This window comes from Malaclemys terrapin, chromosome 13, assembly GCF_027887155.1.
Source record: "Malaclemys terrapin pileata isolate rMalTer1 chromosome 13, rMalTer1.hap1, whole genome shotgun sequence".
NCBI classification, from domain to species: Eukaryota; Metazoa; Chordata; order Testudines; family Emydidae; genus Malaclemys; species Malaclemys terrapin.
The window spans coordinates 23,804,503-23,810,880 of record NC_071517.1 but is presented as its reverse complement, the minus strand read 5'-3'; the positions used below and the strand labels follow the sequence as shown (position 1 = coordinate 23,810,880).

Sequence of the window (6,378 nt, the reverse complement as noted above, 5' to 3'; positions counted from 1 at the left end):
TACCAGGCAAATTGGTTGAAACCGTAGTAAAGAACAAAATAATCAGACACACATAGATGAACATGATACATTGGAGAAGAGTCAACAAGACTTTTGTAAAGGGAAATCATACCTCACCAATCTATTAGAATTCTCTTAGGGTGTCAACAAACAGGTGGACAAGGGTGATCCAGTGGACATAATGTACATGGACTTTCAGGAAGTCTTTGTTTAAGAGATTTTGCTGTGAGATATTGTCAAAGTAACCAGTCATGGGATAAGAAGGAAGATACTCTCATGGGTCAGTAACTGGTTGAGAGATAGGAAACAAAGGGTATGAATAAATGGTCAGTTTTCACAGTGGAGACAGGTAAATAGTGGTGTCCTCCAGGGATCTGTACAGGGACCAGTGCTGTTCAACATATTCAAAAAATAACTGGGAAAAAGGGTAAACAGTGAGGTAGCAAAGTTTGCAGATGATACTAAATTACTTAAAATAGTTAAGTCCAAAGCAAATGAAATTCAATGTTGATAAATGCAAAGTCATGCACGCTGGAAAATATAATCCCAACTACACATACAAAATGATGGGGTCTAAATTAGCCGTTACCACTCAAGAAAGAGATCTTGGAATCATCGTGGATAGTTCTCTGAAAATATCTGGTTAATATGTAGCGACAGTCAAAAAAGCTAACAATGTTAGGTACCATTAGGAAAGAGATAGATAACGAGACAGAAAATATCATAATGCCTCTATATAAATCCATGGTACGCCCACATCTTGAATACCGCATGCAATTCTGGTTGCCTAGGGCCAGCACAACCCATTAGGCGACCTAGGCGGTCATCTAGGGCACTACAATTTGGGGGGCAGTATTTCGGGGGCGGCATTTCGGAGTGGGACCTTCCGCCGCCTAGGGCGGCAGAAAAGCTGGTGGCGCTCCTGTGGTCACCCCATCTCAAAAAAGATATATTAGAATTGGAAAAATTACAGAAAATTGCAACATAACACATGAACCAGGGGTCAGCCAATGAAATTAATAGTCAGCAGGTTTAAAACAAACAAAAGGAAGTACTTCACACAATGCACAGTTATCCTGTGGAACTCAATGCCAGGGGATGTTGTGAAGGCCAAAAGTATAACTGGGTTCAAAAAAGAATTAGATAAATTCATGGAGGACAGGTCCATCAATGGCTATTAGCCAAGATGGTCAGGGATGCAACCCCACGCTCTGTGTGTCCCTAAACCTCTTCCTGCCAGAAGCTGGAACTGGATAACAGGGGATGGATCACTCAATAATTGCCCTGTTCTGTTCATTCCCTCTGAAGCATCTGGCATTGGCCACTGTTGGAAGACAGGATACGGGGCTAGATGGACCATTGGTCAGACCCAGTATGGCCGTTCTTATGTTCTCTGTTGCGTGTACAGCAGGGGAGAGGATATGCTGTTGTGGATATGTATCTTTATCATGGGGGAGGGGGCGGGCGCTGGATAAAGTTACACCACGGAGGTGAGCTAATTTGGCATGGCTCTTAGCTGAGATGCCCCGCTGTTTGACAGCAGCTGGGTCACTCCCCAATACCGCAGCAATGGGGGAAGAGTGGATGGCACAGATCCCAGCCAAGCACTTAGCAGCTCAGCTAATGGAGCCTTCCCAGAGGGAAAGTCCTCCTGAGGGGTACAGAGAGGGATTCTCCACTGGCCCCTGCGAGTCATTCACCCCCGCATTGGCCTGATGAAACTCCACCCAACATTGTCCTGGACTCTGGGCCTGGACTGGACTGTCTCTGTAACCTCTCCTGGTAGCAGCAGCAGCAGCCAGGTAACTGCGATGGTCTCCAGCTCGGTAGCCAGGCAAATAAAGGGCCTGGTTCTGCTCCTGTTTACATCCTTTCTGCACCCGTGTAACTCCACTGACACCCGTGCAGTCACTGTGGAATGCAGAATCCAGCCTAAAGCATCAGGCGGCAAAACATTTCAGCACAGACAAAAAGGTTCATTTTTGTCAGTCTCCCTTAGAAATGATTCAGGTTTTCATCAATAAATGGAACCCCCTGGAGACAAACCTCCCACCTGTAGGGCGCCTCCATGCAGCCAGGTGCGGCATTGCAAGGTCTTCTCAGGTTGGTGCCATTCTGGTTCCCCCACAATCTGTCAGGTTCCATGGCCTACCCCCCTGGCCAGCTCACCCAATCCATTCCCCTTCCAGACTGAACAGAAAAGTCCAAATACAGGAAACTCAAAATCAAAGGGCCTTCAAGCCCATCTCCCAACATCTATCTGGAACTTGCAGTTCTTGGCCTCTTGTACTCTAACACCTGTGCACCCCTCTTGGTCTGGGGCAGTGGTAGGGGAACCCTGGCCCCCCTCTCCTCTGGCTTCCAACCCAAGGAGCCAGTTTTAGGCTCTTTGATCCTTCTGCCACTTCCCTGAGCTGCTCCTACCTTCCCCAGGTCTCTGGACTGTGCTCTTCTGCCTAGACCTGTGGTTCCTCATGGCCTGTCCTGAGCCAGCTATGAAGGTGCTTTCTCAAAGACCACTCCCAGCCCTTCTCTATGACAGCAGGCTGTACAGTGAGCAGTTCCTCTGCCTCTCACCTTTCCAGTGGTCAGTACCTACCTCCTCCAGTCAGGAGCTCCCCCTTGTCCTGCGCTCAGGCTTTGCCATCTCCCTTCAGCTGCCCAGCCCTGCAACCTGCCTTCCACTCTGGAGGGCTTAGTAGGCAACCTTCTGCCAGCACCTGCCTTTATGCTGCTCCCCACTAAAATAAATATGTGGACATATACCTATCTCCTAGAACTGGAAGGGACCCCAAAAGGTCATTGAGTCCAGCCCCCTGCCTTCACTAGCAGGACCAAGTACTGATTTTGCCCCAGATCTCTAAGTGGCCCCCTCAAGGATTGAACTCACAATGCTGGGTTTAATCAGGCCAATGCGCAAACCACTGAGCTATCCCTCCCCCCTCAGAAAATATGGAACGCTTCACAAATTTGTGTGTCATCCTTGTGCAGGGGCCATGCTAATCTTCTCTGTATCATTCCAATTTTAGTATATGTGCTGCCGAAGCTTCCCAGTTGGTTGGGGGAGAGGGGAGCCTTGCCTCACCCTCTCTGTAAGGCGTCAGGCCTTTAAAGGTACAGTGGCCGGATTCCTTCCCCATCCATCAGTCATTCACAGGACCCTATGGTCTCTCTATATCTACTGGACCCTTCCACACTTTTAAAGGGCCATGCAGATGGCAGGTTGGGCTGGCCACTACATGCTACTGCCCACAAGGGCAGGCCATCCCATCCCACCCCAAAATTTCCTAAGGAAAATTATTTTTTTCCCATGAAAATATGAGCTTTGTCAAAAGGCCATTTTTTATCTAAAAATATTTTTGAGGAAAACATCCTCCAGCTCTAGGTCAGAGTGGTGCCACTGCTCTTGCTCACACTGTGTGTGTCACATGTGAACGCCTGTTGCCATTGAATCTCCCTAGCTAGGTGTCTCTGCCCCTTTCGTTTGGTGGGCTGTTCTCACGCACCTTCCAAACCACAGAGCGTCCCTGCAAACTGGCAAGTGTCTGGCCGCTTCACTCCAGCGTTACACCCGCCGGAAGGAAGGTTGAGGCTAGAGATGCCAGCTGCTATGTGCCAGTGATCTCCTGCCTATGTAACTACATCGGACACTCCATCTGTCTCTACCCATGAGCTAGAGGGGACTTTGATAGCTGTAGTCATGTACTGGGACTGATATACTCTGGGGTTGGCTGCCGTGCTAGTGGGTGACATAAGCACTTATACCTGGGCAAGTTTGATAGTCCACCCAGGGCACCATAGCTAAACACGAAGTGACCTTCCCAAAAGTGACCACTGACCTGGGGTGCTTGGCTGGGGGCACCCACACGTCTCAGGTTAGACACCCCAAATCAGTGGCCACTTTTGAAAACACGGGCCTTAGCCAGTGTATCACAGCACAACGGGGCCAGATTTTCACAGGGTTATGCGCACACACCCCTTCCCACTCACAAAGCAGCATTTGCACATGCAGACTGGGTATCCAGGCATGCAGCTGTCCACTGAGCATGTGCAAACATTTGTATGTGTGTGCAAAGGCAGGTCCTGATCTGCTGGAACCCTCAGCTCTATGCAAATCCACAGCACTGGCTGCCATGTGAATTTGCACAAGCTATGGAATCTAAGGAACCTCAGGCGCAGGGCAGAAACCCATTGCACAAGCCAGTTGGTCTAAACAGAGGCTGAAACTGACAATGAAACAAACAAGGAGCTCTTGCTGCCTTTCCCTTCTCTAGCTCGTCATGTTGGTGATTAGCAGAAAAATCACATGGCTCAGAACAGTTCCTGCCCTCATTACTTCAGGAGGATGCAGAGCCCATTTTTATTGCATCCTTGCCTAGGCTGAGCCATTGAAGCTCCAGGATCAAACCACATCCATCTTCTTTGTTCTAGGCCTTCGCTCTGTGCAGATTCCTGTCTGAAGTGCCCAGGGAACAGTGGCTCACGAGAGCCCAGGGCTCTGCCTGGCCCACGGAGCAGGGGCCTGCCGTAGAAGGGCAAATAAAACAAACTTTTAATGTTTCAGTTGAACAAGAAACCGATGGAACAGCTAAGACGATGAGAGAGAAGAGCCATACCCTGGTGTGTGAGGTCAGTCCCTCAGCCATACTCCACTGGACTCAACAGGCCAGATCCCCCACTGGCGTCAATCAGTGCCGTTCTGTTAGAGTCAATAGGTCAGATCCCCCGTAGGTGTAAATTGGCATCACTACACTGGAGGTAATGTACCCAGATTCACACCAGTTGAGCTCTGGCCCTTGCCTTTCCAGGAGGGTTTCCAAAGGTTGTTGATCAACTAACTTAAAAAGACCCTCCCAAAGCCAATTCTGTACCCTCCCGGGTCTGTGATCTATTGCTCTGGGTCTGCCCTCTCTCATGTTTGTTGCTAGATGTTGGCTGCATGTGTTCCCTCTGTATGCTGTCCCAGCTCTGCGCAGATAGCTGGCGCAGCAGACCTCAAGTGAACTACCCAATGATCACAAGATCCGTTAAGGGACGAAGGCACCAGCCAAGTTTATTGTCAACGAAGCACGGTAATAGCACCTGGCAGACTCTACAAGGATACTAAGGCATGTATGCCCTTGACAATGGATGCAGCTCAGTGGTTGGTGGGACTTTCCATTCTTCCCTTGGCTGGACAAAGACACGCCCTCTGAAATATCTCTTTATACACCTATATAACCAAATTACATATTTCCCCTCTGATGTATTTAGGTGCCACCCTCTGATGTATCTAGGTGCCACCCATCACCTTATACATGTTGGGTCAATCAAAACATCTCTACCCATCACCCTGTCATCCTGACCTTATCTTTAAGATGGGTCAGCGTGTTCCTGTTATCTTTGAGGGATGTGCTGGTATCGAGATGCTCTGGTACCATGCTTCTGGAATGTGTTGGCATGTGTATTCTTGTGCCTAGCACTGTGTGTTTCTGCAATATCAGCCCTGTTCTTGCCAGATTCTGAGAGCAGGGCCTGCCTCTTGCTCACAACTTAACTTTGCTTTATAGCAGCAAAGCTTTGACCACTACTTTAGTTCAGGCCTCATACCGGGCTTCTGATAAAAGGGCTTATGTTTCAGGCTCTCTTCCTACTACGAGTGCTGACTGTGCAGCACTGCCTTCCCATGGGCACCTGCTGAGTCTCTCCTGGCTGACAAAGGTGCAGGTGAAAGCAGAGCCAGGCTTTGTCCTTCTTTGTCCACTCTCAGCTGGTACAGATGTCAGCGTGATCACACAAAGGGCTGACAGGGCAGCAGGTATTGTGAGCAGTGCTCAGGCTGGGCAGGGCTCTGGGAAGTCCCTCCCAAGTTTCACAAGTCAGTCCGTCCCCTTCCCCTCAAACTCCTCCTTGCACTGCGTTGCCTAATCAGCTGCAGCTCTTGACACATTCCCACTAGCGTCCCATGGCAGAGCCACGTGTGAGTGGTGGTATGGCCAGGGCTACTCTAGGTTTCTCTAGTTCAGTGGTTCCCAAACTGGGGTTCGTGAACCCCTGGGGGTTCACGAAATGTTACAGGGGGTTCTCAGGAAAAAATTCCCTAATGGCGGTGTAGTGAGTCGGTGTGGCTCCCCTCCTGCCCAGAGGAGGGAGCCCACGTGCAGGCACCAGAGTGGGTGGAACCACCACCACCTGTCCCCGCCCCCCGGAAGTCAAGGGGCGGGACAGGAAGTATAAAGGCCGGCCGCCAGAGCTCAGTTGGTGGCCAGCCACCGCAGGGAGCAGACGTGTGGCTGGGAGCTCCCGGCCAGGAGACCGCTGAAGACCGAGGCCTGGACCCTAGCTGGCCCGAGCTACCCCGGGCACGCTATGAGGAGGAGCCACCGGAGCCCGTCCGCT

At 50.3% G+C, this 6,378-nt stretch overlaps 1 non-coding gene across 1 annotated transcript; it reads right to left on the bottom strand.

Annotated features, from left to right (window-relative positions):
* Positions 1–2,946: 2,946 nt before the first annotated feature.
* Positions 2,947–3,049, bottom strand: LOC128848484 (U6 spliceosomal RNA). The gene has a single exon (XR_008447044.1). It is a non-coding gene; the product is annotated as a U6 spliceosomal RNA (small nuclear RNA).
* Between the last annotated feature and the right edge of the window lie 3,329 nt (positions 3,050–6,378).